This window comes from Triticum aestivum, chromosome 2A, assembly GCF_018294505.1.
Source record: "Triticum aestivum cultivar Chinese Spring chromosome 2A, IWGSC CS RefSeq v2.1, whole genome shotgun sequence".
NCBI classification, from domain to species: Eukaryota; Viridiplantae; Streptophyta; class Magnoliopsida; order Poales; family Poaceae; genus Triticum; species Triticum aestivum.
This window is the reverse complement of record NC_057797.1, coordinates 770519806-770536853: the sequence shown is the minus strand read 5'-3', so window position 1 is coordinate 770536853 and position 17048 is coordinate 770519806.

Sequence of the window (17048 nt, the reverse complement as noted above, 5' to 3'; positions counted from 1 at the left end):
AATCTTGACAACATGTGAATCATGACAATATGAACTCAAATTATCAAGAATGACATAATACCACCTCCAATAATATGGTAGAAAGAATTGCACTCCGGATAGCAAGATGAAGAAGGCTTGAGCTCCTTTGAAAAGAATCTCAGTGAACACTTCAAGAAGGAATTAAATCTCTATATGAACCATCATGTAGAACCTTCATGAAGACTCCGGTAAACACAAGAAAGATCCAAAATAATTGAATGATGTAAAAAAATAAGATTTAAGCCTCGCAATGATTTAGATAGAGAACTCCGTGATAATATAATTGAAAGAGGTTGGGACTCCGGGAAAGAAAGATGAGCACTTGAACCCAAGAATTTAATCATCGAGAACAAACTCCGGTAAACAAAAGGATGAACAAACGGAAGGAAAAAGAAGTTGAAAACACAAGGTGAATCCTTGCAATGATTTAGATGGATCTCCGTGATGATATAATTGAGAGAACTTGGAACTCCAGAAAAGAAAAGATGAACAATTGAGATCAAGAATTTTGATGAACCTTCGGAATAAAGAATAGATCACTTGGATGAAACACGAATAAGAATTACATTATGCTTATCCTTCACCAATTTAAATTGATGACAATCAACAGATTTGGCACATTACTTATTCTCGTAGAAAAAAAATTAAGAGAGATATAACATAAACTCAATGGACCACCGATAAGATTGGAACAACGAATAAATTGATAAGGAAGAGAAATCTTGAACGAACCACCGGAAGAATTGATTATGAACAAAGTAAAGATAAGGAAACACCGGGAGGAATTAGCAAATGGACGAAGATGCTTGAGAGAATTTAGATACAAGTGAATATAATAGATCATGGACCGATTAGAGATCACTTGAACGCTACACCGGTAAGATCGGAGAATGATAAGTGAAAGCTGAGAATGAATAAACCTGACTTGATGGACTCCGGATAACAAACTGAGAAGACTCTTAAATTGCTCCGGAAGGGTGAAAAGAATATCTCACAATCGCAAATAATTATGAGAGGATGGCAACAAGTTAGAATGACGAAACTTGAAGAGAACAGATAGATATGGAGGAAAAGTCTTCTTCGGTCTTCAAATGATGAGAATGGCAACAAGAAGCACCACCAAGAATTATTTAGACACTCCGAAAGAATCAAAACGAAGAGGTAGAGTCAACGATGAAAAGAATCGACAGATCTTGGAGAAAACATTTTGACTGATGATAAATCATTCTTACGTCAAACTTCGAAAATAATTTTGATAGCTCCGGAAAATAAGAAGAGTCAGGTAAGATCCTGGGAATAGACCTGTGGGTTAGGACCCACTCAAAAGAAACACCGTTGGAATGATTAAAAAGAGGGGTTGCACCGGTTGAATTAAATGGCTTGAATGAGATAAACAATCTCGAAATATCTTGAACGAATGCAGAGTGAAAACACGAATCTCCGAGACATCTAGAGCACTCCGGAACAATAGAATAGCGAGAAGTGAATTATTATGAGGTGCACCGGCATGAGAAGGTATTGAAATGACGAAAAGGATATGATCAACAAAACTTGGCTTGAAACCACCGGAGAAGAAAAAGAACGATGAACGATGAACTAGAAGCTCTGTTAAAATCTTCATAAGAAACACCGGATACGAACATTGAAGGAAATAGAACGGAGGGACTTCCATCAATAAAATGGATAGTGAATTAGTGATTAAGAAATCTGAATCCTTGAAGAAAAAGGGTGGGTGGGAGGGAAAAACAAAGGCAACTTGGAGACGGATGAAACAAACACCGTTGAGAAGAAGTGATAATTGATCTTGCGGAAGTTGAAATGATCGGATCCACTTGAAGAGAAACACGCCGGTTTAAAAGAAATTGGCATGACAATCTCGATTATCCAGAAGGATTAGTATTCACATCGGAGTATGAGAACACCATTTAGGAAAGGTATGGGATCAACTCTTGACTTCGAAGCAACTCGAATACCACAACTCAAAATAAAAACAAAGGATTGGCTTGCGAAATAAGCCGGAACAAACATATGATAGAGATTTCGTCCGAAGTTTTCGTGGTGGGACCTACACGGGCTCGATCGTACAGCACCATCATGTACAAGGCAGTGCACATGACATATGAAGCGTCCCCGAGTCAGCATAGCCAAGGACTCTTTAAGACACAACGAGACCACTGTAAAATCGACCATGAATAGGCGAACCACTAGACGTCCCCAATTTCATATCATACATCTGTCGGAAGGATATCCTAAGAACTACTTGAATTCCCACCTATGAAACTCCCGAAACTTTCTGGTTATGCAATCAGGTGTTGGGGATACAGGGGAAGCATAATATCTCACCCAAACTAGCAAATCCTACATCCAGCTGTATCCATCCTTCAACACATAACCAAGAAACCTTCGGAAACCATCTACCTCAACCTTCGAAAAGCATCCATTATACTGTTGGAAATATGCCCTAGAGGCAATAATAAATTGATTATTATTATATTTCCTTGTTCATGATAATCGTTTATTATCCATGCTAGAATTGTATTGATAGGAAACTCAGATACATGTGTGGATACATAGACAACACCATGTCCCTAGTAAAGCCTCTAGTTGACTAGCTCGTTGATCAATAGATGGTTATGGTTTCCTGACCATGGACATTGGATGTCGTTGATAACGGGATCACATCATTAGGAGAATGATGTGATGGACAAGACCCAATCCTAAGCATAGCACTAGATCGTGTAGTTCGTATGCTAAAGCTTTTCTAATGTCAAGTATCATTTCCTTAGACCATGAGATTGTGTAACTCCCGGATACCGTAGGAGTGCTTTGGGTGTGCCAAACGTCACAACGTAACTGGGTGGCTATAAAGGTACACTACGGGTATCTCTGAAAGTGTCTGTTGGGTTGGCACGAATCGAGACTGGGATTTGTCACTCCGTGTGACGGAGAGGTATCTCTGGGCCCACTCGGTAGGACATCATCATAATGTGCACAATGTGATCAAGGAGTTGATCACGGGATGATGTGTTACGGAACGAGTAAAGAGACTTGCCGGTAACGAGATTGAACAAGGTATCGGGATACCGACGATCGAATCTCGGGCAAGTATCGTACCGATAGACAAAGGGAATTGTATACGGGATTGATTAAGTCCTTGACACCGTGGTTCATCCGATGAGATCATCGTGGAACATGTGGGAGCCAACATGGGTATCCAGATCCCGCTGTTGGTTATTGACTGGAGAACGTCTCGGTCATGTCTGCATGTCTCCCGAACCCGTAGGGTCTACACACTTAAGGTTCGATGATGCTAGGGTTATAAAGGAAGTTAGTATGTGGTCACCGAATGTTGTTCGGAGTCCCGGATGAGATCCCGGACGTCACGAGGAGTTCCGGAATGGTTCGGAGGTAAAGATTTATATATGAGAAGTCCTGTTTTGGTCACCGGAAAAGTTTCGGGGTTTATCGGTAACGTACCGGGACCACCGGGAGGGTCCCGGGGTCCACCAAGTGGGGCAACCAACCCCAGAAGGTTGCGTGGGCCAAGAGTGGTGAGGGACCAGCCCCTTAGTGGGCTGATGTGCCTCCCACCAAGGCCCAAGGCGCAGGGGAAGTGGGAAGAGGCAAACCCTAGGTCCAGATGGGCCTTAAGGCCCACCCTAGGGGCGCCTCCCCCTTCTCCCCTCCCTTGGCCGCCACCCCTTGGCCCCATCTAGGGCTGCCGCCCCCCCTAGGGGTGGGAACCCTAGAGGGGGCGCAGCCCTCCCCTTCCCCTATATATATGAGGCCTAGGGCTGCCCCAAAAGACACGCGATTCAATCTCGTTGGTGCAGCCCTGCGTCTCTTCTTCCTCCTCTTCTGTAGTGCTTGGCGAAGCCCTGCAGGATAGCCACGCTCCTCCACCACCACCACGCCGTTGTGCTGCTGTTGGATGAAGTCTTCCTCAACCTCTCCCTCTCTCCTTGCTGGATAAAGGCGTGGGAGACGTCACCGGGCTGTACGTGTGTTGAACGCGGAGGTGCCGTCCGTTCGGCACTTGGTCATCGGTGATTTGAATCACGACGAGTACGAATCCATCAACCCCGTTCACTTGAACGCTTCCGCTTAGAGATCTACAAGGGTATGTAGATGCACTCTCTTTCTACTCGTTGCTAGTCTCTCCATAGATAGATCTTGGTGATACGTAGGAAAATTTTGAATTTCTGCTACGTTCCCCAACAGTGGTATCAGAGCTAGGTCTATTGCGTAGATTCTATGCATGAGTAGAACACAAAGTAGTTGTGGGCGTTGATTATGTTCAATGTGCTTGCCGTTACTAGTCTTATCTTGATTCGGCGGCATCGTGGGATGAAGCGGCCCGGACCGACCTTACACGTACTCTTACGTGAGACTGGTTCCACCGACTGACATGCACTAGTTGCATAAGGTGGCTAGCGGGTGTCTGTCTCTCCCACTTTAGTCGGATCGGATTCGATGAAAAGGGTCCTTATGAAGGGTAAATAGCAATTGGCGTATCACGTTGTGGTCTTTGCGTAGGTAAGAAACGTTCTTGCTAGAAACCCATAGCAGCCACGTAAAACATGCAAACAACAATTAGAGGACGTCTAACTTGTTTTTGCAGGGTATGCCATGTGATGTGATATGGCCAAAGGATGTGATGAATGATATATGTGATGTATGAGATTGATCATGTTCTTGTAATAGGAATCACGACTTGCATGTCGATGAGTATGACAACCGGCAGGAGCCATAGGAGTTGTCTTAATTTATTTATGACCTGCGTGTCAACATAAACGTCATGTAATTACTTTACTTTATTGCTAACCGTTAGCTGTAGTAGTAGAAGTAATAGATGACGTGACAACTTCAAGAAGACACGATGATGGAGATCATGATGATGGAGATCATGGTGTCATGCCGGTGATGATGATGATCATGGAGCCCCGAAGATGGAGATCAAAAGGAGCAAAGTGATGATGGCCATATCATGTCACTATTTGATTGCATGTGATGTTTATCATGTTTATACATCTTATTTGCTTAGAACGACGGTAATAAATAAGATGATCCCTTACAACAATTTCAAGAAGTGTTCTCCCCTAACTGTGCACCGTTGCGACAGTTCGTGTTTCGAAGCACCACGTGATGATCGGGTGTTAGATTCTAATGTTCACATACAACGGGTGTAAGACAGATTTACACACGCGAAACACTTAGGGTTAACTTGACGAGCCTAGCATGTACAGACATGGCCTCGGAACACAGAAGACCGAAAGGTCGAGCATGAGTCGTATAGAAGATACGATCAACATGAAGATGTTCACCAACGTTGACTAGTCCGTCTCACGTGATGATAGGACACGGCCTAGTTGACTCGGATCATGTAATCACTTAGATGACTAGAGGGATGTCTATCTGAGTGGGAGTTCATAAGATGAACTTAATTATCCTGAACATAGTCAAAAGGATTTTGCAAATTATGTCGTAGCTCGCGCTTTAGTTCTACTGTTTAGATATGTTCCTAGAAAAAAAAAATTTAGTTGAAAGTTGATAGTAGCAATTATGCAGACAGTAAAAGGCTTATGTCCTTAATGCACTGCTCAGTGTGCTGAACCTCGAACGTGGTCTGTGGATGTTGCGAACATCTGACATACACATTTTGATGACTACATGATAGTTCGGTGATGTTAAATGGTTTAGAGTCGAGGCACCAAAGACGTGTTTTGAAACGTCGCGAAACATATGAGATGTTTCGAGGGCTGAAATTGGGATTTCAGGCTCGTGCCCACGTCAAGAGGTATAAGACCTCCGACGATTTTCTTAGCCTACATACTAAGGGAGAAAAGCTCAATTGTTGAGCTTGTGCTCAGATTGTCTGAGTACAACAATCATTTGAATCGAGTGGGAGTTGATCTTCCAGATGAGATAGTGATGTTTCTCCGAAGTCATTACCACCAAGCTGCTAGAGCTTCGTGATGAACTATGATATATCAGGGACACATATGATGATCCTTGAGATATTCGCGATGTTTGACACCACAAAGTAGAAATCAAGAAGGAGCATCAATTGTTGATGGTTAGTGAAACCACTAGTTTCAAGAAGGGCAAGGGCACAAAGGGATACTTCATGAAACAGCAATTCAGCTGCTGCTCTAATGAAGAAACCCAAGGTTGAACCCAAACCCGAGACTAAGTGCTTCTGTAATAAGGGGAACAGCCACTGGAGCAGAATTACCCTAGATACTTGGTAGATTAGAAGGCTGGCAAGGTCGATAGAAGTATATTGGATATACATTGTGTTGATGTGTACTTTACTAGTACTCCTAGTAGCACCAGGGTATTAGATACCGGTTCGGTTGCTAAGTGTTAGTAACTCGAAATAAAAGCTACGGAATAAACGGAGACTAGCTAAAGGTGAGCCGACGATACGTGTTGGAAGTGTTTCCAATGTTGATATGATCAAGCATCGCACGCTCCCTCTACCATCGAGATTGGTGTTTGCGTTGAGCATAGACATGATTGGATTATGTCCATCGCAATACGGTTATTCATTTAAGGAGAATAATGGTTACTCTATTTATTTGAATAATGCCTTCAATGGTCTTACACCTAAAATGAATGGTTTATTGAATCTCGATCGTAGTGATACACATGTTCATGCCAAAAGATAGTAATGATAGTACCACCTACTTGTGGCACTGCCACGTAAGTCATATCGGTATAAAACGCATGAGGAAGCTCCATGTTGATGGATCTTTGGGCTCACTCATTTTTGAAAAGTTTGAGACATGCAGACCATGTCTATTGGTGTATATGCATGAAGAAACTCCATGCAAATGGACCGTTTGGACTCACTTGTCTTTGAATCAGTTGAGACATGCAAATCATACCACATGGGCAAGATGACTGAAAGCCTCGTTTTTCTGTAAAATGGAACTAGAAAGCAACTTGTTGGAAGTAATACATTTTGATGTGTGCAGTCCAATGAGTGCTGAGGCATGTAGTGGATATCGTTATGTTCTTACTTCACAGATGATTTGAGTAGATGTTGAGTATATTTACTTGATGAATCACGAGTCTGAATTATTGAAAGGTTCAAGTAATTTCAGGGTGAAGTTGAAAGATCGTCGTGACAAGAGGATAAAAGATCTATGATATGATCATAGAGATGAATATCTGACTTACGAGTTTGGCACGGAATTAAGACATTGTGGAAATTGTTTCACAACTAATACAGCCTGGAACACCACAATGTGATGGTGTGTCCGAACGTCATAACTGCACCCTATTGGATATGATGCATACCATGATGTCTCTTATCGAATTACCACGATAGTTTATGGGTTAGGCATTAGAGACAACCACATTCACTTTAAATAGGGCACCACGTAATTCCGATGAGATGACACCGTATGAACTATGGTTTAAAGAAACCTAAGCTGTCATTTCTTAAAAGTTTGGGGCTGCGACGCTTATGTGAAAAGTTTCAGTCTGATAAGCTCGAACCCAAAGCGGATAAATGCATCTTCATAGGACACCCAAAACAGTTGGGTATACCTCCTGTCTCAGATTCGAAAGCAATAAGGGATTGTTTCTAGAATCGGGTCCTTTCTCGAGGAAAAGTTTCTCTCGAAAGAATTGAGTGGGAGGATGGTGGAGACTTGATGAGGTTATTGAACCGTTACTTCAACTAGTGTATAGTAGGGCACAAAGAGTTGTTCCTGTGGCACCTACACCAATTGAAGTGGAAGCTTATGATATTGATCACGAGACTTCGGATCAAGTCACTCCCAAACCTCGTAGGGTGACAAGGATGCGTACTGCTTCAGAGTGGTACAGTAATCCTGTCTTGGAAGTCATGTTGCTAGACAACAATGAACCTACGAGCTATGGAGAAGCGATGGTGGGCCCGGATTCCGATAAATGGCTCAAGGCCATATAATCCGAGAAAGGATCCATGTATGAAAACAAAGTGTAGACTTTGGAAGAAATACTTGATGGTCGTAAGGCTGTTGAGTACAGATGGATTTTAAAAGGAAGACGGACAATGATGATAAGTATCACCATTAAGAAAGCTCGACTTGTCGTTAAGATGTTTTCTGACAAGTTCAAGGAGTTGACTACGGTGAGACTTTCTCACTCGTAGCGATGCTAAGAGTCTGTTGGAATTATATTAGCAATTACTGCATCATTTATGAAATCTTGCAGATAGGATGTCAAAACATTGTTTCCTCGACGATTTTTGAGGAAAGGTTGTATGTGATACAACCGGAAGGTTTTGTCTATCCTGAAATATGCTAATAAGTATGAAAAGCTCCAGCAGTCCTTCTAAGGACTGGAGTAAGCATCTCGGAGTTGGAATGTATGCTTTGATGAGATGATCAAAGATTTTGGTGTATACAAAGTTTATGAGAAACTTGTATTTCCAAAGAAGTGAGTAGGAGCACTATAGAATTTCTGATGAGTATATGTTGATGACATATTGTTGATCAGAAATGACGTAGAATTTCTGGAAAGCATATAGGGTTATTTGGAAACTGTTTTTCAATGGAAAGCCTGGATTAAGCTACTTGAACATTGAGCATCAAGATCTATATGGATAGATCAAAATGCTTAATGGTACTTTCAAATGAGCACATACCTTGACATGATCTTGAAGGTGTTCAAGATGGATCAGTCAAAGAAGGAGTTCTTGCCTGAGTTGTAAGGTATGAAGTTAAGAGTCAAAGCTCGACCACGGCAGAATAGAGAGAAAGGACGAAGGTCGTCCCCTATGCTTAAGGCGTAGGCTCTACAGTACGCTATGCTGTGTACCGCACCTGAAGTGTGCCTTGCCATGAGTCATTCAAGGGGTACAAGAGTGATCCAAGAATGGATCACAGGACAGCGGTCAAAGTTATCCTTAGTAAGTAGTGGACTAAGGAATTTTTCTCGATTATGGAGGTGGTAAAAGAGTTCGTCGTAAAGGGTTACGTCGATGCAAGCTTAACACCTATCCGGATAGCTCTAAGTAGAGATACCGGATACGTATAATGGAGCAACAATTTAGAATAGCTCCAAGTAGAACAGTTATTTGGAATAGCTCCAAATAGAACATGGTAGCTACATCTAGGAGATGACATAGAGATTTGTAAAGCACACACGGATCTGAAAGGTTCAGACCCGTTGACTCAGACCTCTTTCACAAGCAACATGATCAAACCTAAAACTCTTGGGTGTTAGTCACATGACGATGTGACCTATGAATGTTAATCACATGGCGATGTGAACTAGATTATTGACTCTAGTGCAAGTGGGAGACTGTTGGAAATATGCCCTAGAGGCAATAATAAATTGATTATTATTATATTTCCTTGTTCATGATAATCGTTTATTATCCATGCTAGAATTGTATTGATAGGAAATTCAGATACATGTGTGGATACATAGACAACACCATGTCCCTAGTAAAGCCTCTAGTTGACTAGCTCGTTGATCAATAGATGGTTATGGTTTCCTGACCATGGACATTGGATGTCGTTGATAACGGGATCACATCATTAGGAGAATGATGTGATGGACAAGACCCAATCCTAAGCATAGCACTAGATCGTGTAGTTCGTATGCTAAAGCTTTTCTAATGTCAAGTATCATTTCCTTAGACCATGAGATTGTGTAACTCCCGGATACCGTAGGAGTGCTTTGGGTGTGCCAAACGTCACAACGTAACTGGGTGGCTATAAAGGTACACTACGGGTATCTCTGAAAGTGTCTGTTGGGTTGGCACGAATCCAGACTGGGATTTGTCACTCCGTGTGACGGAGAGGTATCTCTGGGCCCACTCGGTAGGACATCATCATAATGTGCACAATGTGATCAAGGAGTTGATCACGGGATGATGTGTTACGGAACGAGTAAAGAGACTTGCCGGTAACGAGATTGAACAAGGTATCGGGATACCGACGATCGAATCTCGGGCAAGTATCGTACCGATAGACAAAGGGAATTGTATACGGGATTGATTAAGTCCTTGACATCGTGGTTCATCCGATGAGATCATCGTGGAACATGTGGGAGCCAACATGGGTATCCAGATCCCGCTGTTGGTTATTGACTGGAGAACGTCTCGGTCATGTCTGCATGTCTCCCGAACCCGTAGGGTCTACACACTTAAGGTTCGATGACGCTAGGGTTATAAAGGAAGTTAGTATGTGGTCACCGAATGTTGTTCGGAGTCCCGGATGAGATCCCGGACGTCACGAGGAGTTCCGGAATGGTCCGGAGGTAAAGATTTATATATGAGAAGTCCTGTTTTGGTCACCGGAAAAGTTTCGGGGTTTATCGGTAACGTACCGGGACCACCGGGAGGGTCCCGGGGTCCACCAAGTGGGGCCACCAACCCCAGAAGGTTGCGTGGGCCAAGAGTGGTGAGGGACCAGCCCCTTAGTGGGCTGATGTGCCTCCCACCAAGGCCCAAGGCGCAGGGGAAGTGGGAAGAGGCAAACCCTAGGTCCAGATGGGCCTTAAGGCCCACCCTAGGGGCGCCTCCCCCTTCTCCCCTCCCTTGGCCGCCACCCCTTGGCCCCATCTAGGGCTGCCGCCCCCCCTAGGGGTGGGAACCCTAGAGGGGGTGCAGCCCTCCCCTTCCCCTATATATATGAGGCCTAGGGCTGCCCCAAAAGACACGCGATTCAATCTCGTTGGTGCAGCCCTGCGTCTCTTCTTCCTCCTCTTCTGTAGTGCTTGGCGAAGCCCTGCAGGATGGCCACGCTCCTCCACCACCACCACGCCATTGTGCTGCTGTTGGATGAAGTCTTCCTCAACCTCTCCCTCTCTCCTTGCTGGATCAAGGCGTGGGAGACGTCACCGGGCTGTACGTGTGTTGAACGCGGAGGTGCCGTCCGTTCGGCACTTGGTCATCGGTGATTTGAATCACGACGAGTACGACTCCATCAACCCCGTTCACTTGAACGCTTTCGCTTAGCGATCTACAAGGGTATGTAGATGCACTCTCTTTCTACTCGTTGCTAGTCTCTCCATAGATAGATCTTGGTGATACGTAGGAAAATTTTGAATTTCTGCTATGTTCCCCAACATATACAAGTTATGGCGATACTCCCGAACTCCCGCCCCAGTACTGGGTGGCGTCGAGGTTATCTCACCAACGAACTGCATAAAAGAGATTTTCGATGTCGCGAACATATCTCAAGTATACCAGAATTGCAACGATAAAATTATGATGACAACACCTCAGAGCTCAACTCCCCGGGACACTTCCACTAAACCCCTGACAGGAGGCACCAAGACAGTGTTCTCATCATAAGCCATCGGAACAAATCCAAGATACTCGCGTGATCCTAAAATTTTTTTAGTGAAATTTGAGAAGAGAAGAGTCAAAACTCTACGTCAGGATGCCTTACCAGAGCGATGAGGAGACTGGGAAATAAAAAGAATTCCTAAGCTCTCCGATATAGAATTCCTAAAGGACTCAAAACATTTTTCTAGACACAACTCGGCTGCTAAAAACGATCAAGCAATGGGGCTCCTAAGGTCGGGGAAGGCTCTGATACCAACTTGTAACACCCTCGATGCGACTATATCTCCCACGTGTCGAGGCACGACTTAGAGGCATAATCACATTGAAGGCATATGTCACAAGTGAGGTAATCTTCACACAACCCATGTAATATAATAAGGAAAAGGATACATAGTTGGCTTACACTCGCCACTTCACACAATTACATGAATAAAGCATTACAACATCCAAATACACTCAGGGCCCGACTACGGAGCCAAAATAAAAGAAGAACCCCAAATGCGACAAAGGTCCCCGATCGACCCCAATTGGGCTCCACTACTGATCAACTGGAACGAAACAACACAAAGGACAAGATCTTCATCGAGCTCCTCCTGAGCTTGGTTGCGTCATCTACACGGTCTCATCGGCACCTGCAAACTGGTTTTGGAAGTATCTGTGAGCCACGGGGACTTAGCAATCTCGCACCCTCGCGATCAAGACTATTTAAGCTTATGGGTAAGGTAAAAGGTATGAGGTGGAGCTGCAGCAAGCGACTAGCATATATGGTGGCTAACCTATTCGTAAATGAGAGCGAGAAGAGAAGGCAAAGCACAGTCGATAAAAGTATGATCAAGAAGTGATCCTGGACTACCTACGTCAAGCATAACTCCAACAACCGTGTTCACGTCCCGGACTCCGCCGGAAAGAGACCATCACGGTTACACACGCAGTTGATTCATTTTAATTAAGGTCGACTTCAGGTTTTCTACAACCGGACGTTAACAAATTCCCATCTGCCCATAACCGCGGGCACGGCTTTCGAAAGTTCAAATCCCTGCAGGGGTGTCCCAACTTAGCCCATCACAAGCTCTCACGGTCAACTAAGGAATAGACCTCCACCTGAGACATTCCGATCAGACTCGCTATCCCAGTACAACAAGACATTTCGACAGGGTAAAACTAAACCAGCAACACCGCCCGATGCGCCGACATCCTGATGGGAGCTGCACATATCTCGTTCTCAGGGCAACACCGGATTGTCCAAACTTCCGGTAGGCCAGCCCAGAGTTGCCCCTGGTAGCCACCGGCGGCTGACATTTTGGACCAACACTTAGACAAGCACTGGCCCGGGGGGGTTAAAATAAAGATGACCCTCGGGATGCGCGACTCCCAAGGGAAAAAAGGCTAGGTGGCAAATGGTAAAACCAATGTTGGGCATTGCTGGCAAAGCTTTACTTAAGGCGAACTGTCAAGGGGTTCCCATTATAACCCAACCGCGTAAGGGACGCAAAATCCGGGAACATAACACCGATATGACGGAAACTAGGGCGGCAAGAGTGGAACAAAACACCAGGCATAAGGCCGAGCCTTCCACCCTTTACCAAGTATATAGATGCATTAATTAAATAAGATATATATAGTGATATCCCAACAAGTAAACATGTTCCAACAAGGAACAACATCTCCATGTTCCAACACGGAACAAACTTCAATCTTCACCTGCAACTAACAACGCTATAAGAGGGGCTGAGCAAAGCAGTAACATAGCCAATCAACGGTTGCTAGGACATTGGTGGGTTAGAGGCTGAACATGGCAATTTGGGAGGCTGACAAGCAAGTGGTAGGCATCGTAGCAATGGCATAGCAAAAGAGCGAGCATCTAGCAAAGCAAAGATAGAAGTGATTTCGAGGGTATGATCATCTTGCCTGAAATCCCGCAAGGAAGAAGAACGAGTCCATGAAGAAGACAAGCGGACGTAGTCGAACGGATCCTCACAAACTCGACGTTACCGGAACCAACCCGAAGAAGCAATCACCAGAAAAGAAGCACACAACATAGTAAACAACCAACACATCAACATGGCATGATGCACAATCAAGTATGATGCATGTCCGGTTTAAAGAGGCATGGCATGGCAAAATGCACAAGCAATCCTACAATTTAAGTGGAGCTCAATATGCAACGAGATGCATATTGACAAAACACCACATCAATTATTTAGTTCTCTCTCGTTTATGTACCCAACAACATTAAATGTTGATTAACATGGCAAGAGGTGAAGCAAATGAAAACTACCTATCTAGTCAAGTTTAAATGAGGCCGGAAACAACGAAGAACAATTCTGGAAAATCCTCATAGCATATTTTAGATTTGGTACTGTTCTGTCCTAAAACATATTTTAGAGTTGTTAGGCATGCAAAACAATGTCACCATGTTAAACTAGGCAAAATTCTACCCCATTTACATATAAAGTTTATTAAAATCGGAGTTACGGTTATTTAGCTATGAATTAAACCGTTTTAGCATGGCATAGGGGCAAATTAATGCAAACAACATTTTAAATATTTTAATTGTTGTTATCATGATGCGGATGACATGAACAAGTTTATGCAAGTTTTAAGAAAATGTAGATAAGAGCATTATGAAGCATTTGTCACCGTGGTGGAAAGAAGAGGGGTGCCACGGCAACGAATCCGAAAAATGATGCCACGGCAACATATCGGTTCCGGTAACTCGCGGAGATACTGGCGCAAAAGGAAAAGTGACGGGAGCGTGACACGCGATAGGAGGTGGGGTGATCCCGGATACCGGGTTCCCACAAGATGGTGGCAAGGCAAAAGAGGGGCAACGTGCACTGAACAACTCCGACACGGAGCAAACACGAGCATTTCATACATCACACATGCATTCGTTCAATGACGTCGACTCGGGGTTATACCTTCGGAGCGTGCATTTTCGAAGTGAATCGGTTTGGAGGGAAGTAGTCGTTCTCGCGGCGATAGTGGTTCACGTTTCGAAGAGGAAGTAATTGTTCACGGGGTCGTCGTGGGAAGTAGGGGTACATGACGACGTAGAGGTACTCGCGACGGTAGTCGTTCACGTTCACGTTACACGGGTCTTCGGTGACGGTCGTCGTACATGTTTCGTAGTGGTACTTGCGACGGTAGTGGTACACGTTTCGTAGACGTTCGAGCCATATCGGTAGCGGTACTTGATGAATCCCGAAACAGACTTGGCGTCTTCGTGCGTAGGGGTACTTGGCGTTTCCGGAGACGACGGTAGAGGTACTTGACGCGTCGTTGTGGTACTCGGCAAAATCACAGAGAAGATGCTTGGCGGTCCTGGTATGGTCTTGGCGTCCATGTAGTCGATCTTGCAGATCTTGACGGTCCAACACAAAACATCACAAGGGGCCTCGGGGCGGCGACAGCAAGGACACGATGGTGGTGGTGAGCGGCAGAGGCTCGCCAGAGAAGCTGGTGGCGACTCGGCGCGACGCGGTGGAGCATGGGGACGGCGCTGGCCCTCTCCTCCAGCGAAGCAAGACGACGGTGAGCTGGGTTCAGCGATGCCGGGAGTCCTGTTGGCTTGGTGTCGCGATGAACGAACAAGGACGACCAGGGGCGCGATGCACTTGAGGGTGCGGGGGCGCGATGGAGCTCGGTGGGCGTGCTCCTCTGCGCGCGGACAAGGGCGAAGGCGGGCGGCCGAGGGGGACCTCCTGTCCAAGGCGCAGGGTGGAAACTCCGGCCATGCTACGATGTGGCTCCCTGCGTGAAGAAACAGAGAGAGGGATCCGGGTGAGAGAGAGAGGGAGAGCAATGAGGGAGAGGAAAAAAAATGGAGGCGAGGTCGGCCTGAAACGGCAGCACGGCGACGCGGTCCGGCGGCTCGGCAAGAGAAGAAGGCGCGGGCGGCAGGTTTGGGCTCGCCGGCCGGCAGGGCGCCATGGCGAGGAGGAGGCAGCAGGTTAGGGAGGAGGTAGCGAGCAAGAGGAGGAAGGAGCGTGGGGATCTCCTCCCCCTGGTGCGATGCGTGTGCGTGGCGGCACAGGGAGAACGAGGGAGAGGGAGATGGAGATGGGATCGGGCGATGCTGGTCTCTGGCGGCGCGAGCAGGGAGACGAGAGAGATGGGGATCGGGCCAGGGAGAGGGTTAGGTTAGGAATAGGTGGGCCGGCGCGGGAGGCCCAGTTGGGAGGAGGTCTAGCATGCCGGTGGGGATGGAGAGGCCCAGGTGGGCAGGGGCGCGGCTGGGCCTAGAGATGGCCTAAAGGCCGGCCTGCTGTTCTCTCACACTACTACAAGAAAAGAGAAAAAAACAGATATTACGAAAGAAAATAAAGAGGGGTTAGGGAAAGAAGTTGGACACGCGGATAACATACCCGGACTCGCAGAAATGTGCACGATCCAAGGAAAATGGAGTAGCCAAGATCGAATGAAAAGAATTCAAACTCATTTGAATTTAATTCAAATGGGTTTGAACTAGGATAGGTTTTTCGAAGTGCCCAAAAATGTTGAGAATTTAGGTGGAGCTCCGGAAAAATGAAGAAAAGATATATGACAAAGTTAGAGACCAAGAGTTGAGAAGGAAAAAGGCATGAGGGTTATTTTGCACGTGTGTTATGGTGAATATCAAATTAAGAAATATTGAATATAGCTCCCTACTATCGGGAGGATAGGTTATAAAGAGAAACCACCATGTGAGTTCCCTCGATTTAAATGGACCAAAGATCCATGCAATTTATTTAGTTGAGATGCAAAAGATTTATGAGATGATGGCATGATGACATGATGCAATGCATGACACGCAAGCAACAACGACTAACTGGACGACACCTGGCACATCGGTCTCGGGGCGTTACAAGCGTGTGCCAAGGAGTTAGAGGTCAGCTGCAGTGCCAGTACCAGATTCTAGAGCTACATTGTCGGCACCAACAATAGCCTCAGTACCACCTCCAGCACCTGCTCCACCAGCTCCAACATCATAAACTGATGCCTTCATCCTTGGAGTTCTCTCTACACCACCTCCCGAAGACCAAGCCTGCGAGACACATAACACTATGCATTTTTGAACTTTTTGGTAACTTTTTGCTAAAGGGGGAGAAATGTATAGATCATAGGCTTCGAGAGAGAGTGTTTTTGCTTCTTTGTCTCTCTTGCTTTTGGTTGAACTTTATTGTGTGCTTGGTTGATACTCTATGTCTATGTGAGATACTTGTTTGATCAAGTGTTTGATCATATGCTACTTTAATGCTTGACTGGATGATATTATCTCTTATATCCCATATATGATCATTCACTTTGCTTGGTGATGAGTGCATGCTTTTAATTTACATCATTTTGAGTGCTCCACCAAGATGTATGTGACATGGAAGAGTAACCCATGATCCTAATCGATTGTGCATTTGCATTCAAAAGCAAATTTTAAATAATGCACAAATTTAGGGGGAGCTCTTGCTTATCACATACTTCTCAAAGCGACGATGTATTTCAATCTTATGATCATGTGTTGAAGCTTTGATCTATATGTTGTCATCAATTACCAAAAATGGGGAGATTGAAAGTGCAACTATCCCTCGGTGATATTGGTAATTCCTAACAAAATATAGCTCATTGAGCTAATGATATCTCAAGATAAATATTTCAGGAAAGCTCAATGATTGGCATGGCATGGATTAGAAATGTGGATCCCTCAAAATGCTAAGGACAAAATATTGGCTCAAGCTCTAAAGCTCAAGACTCTACA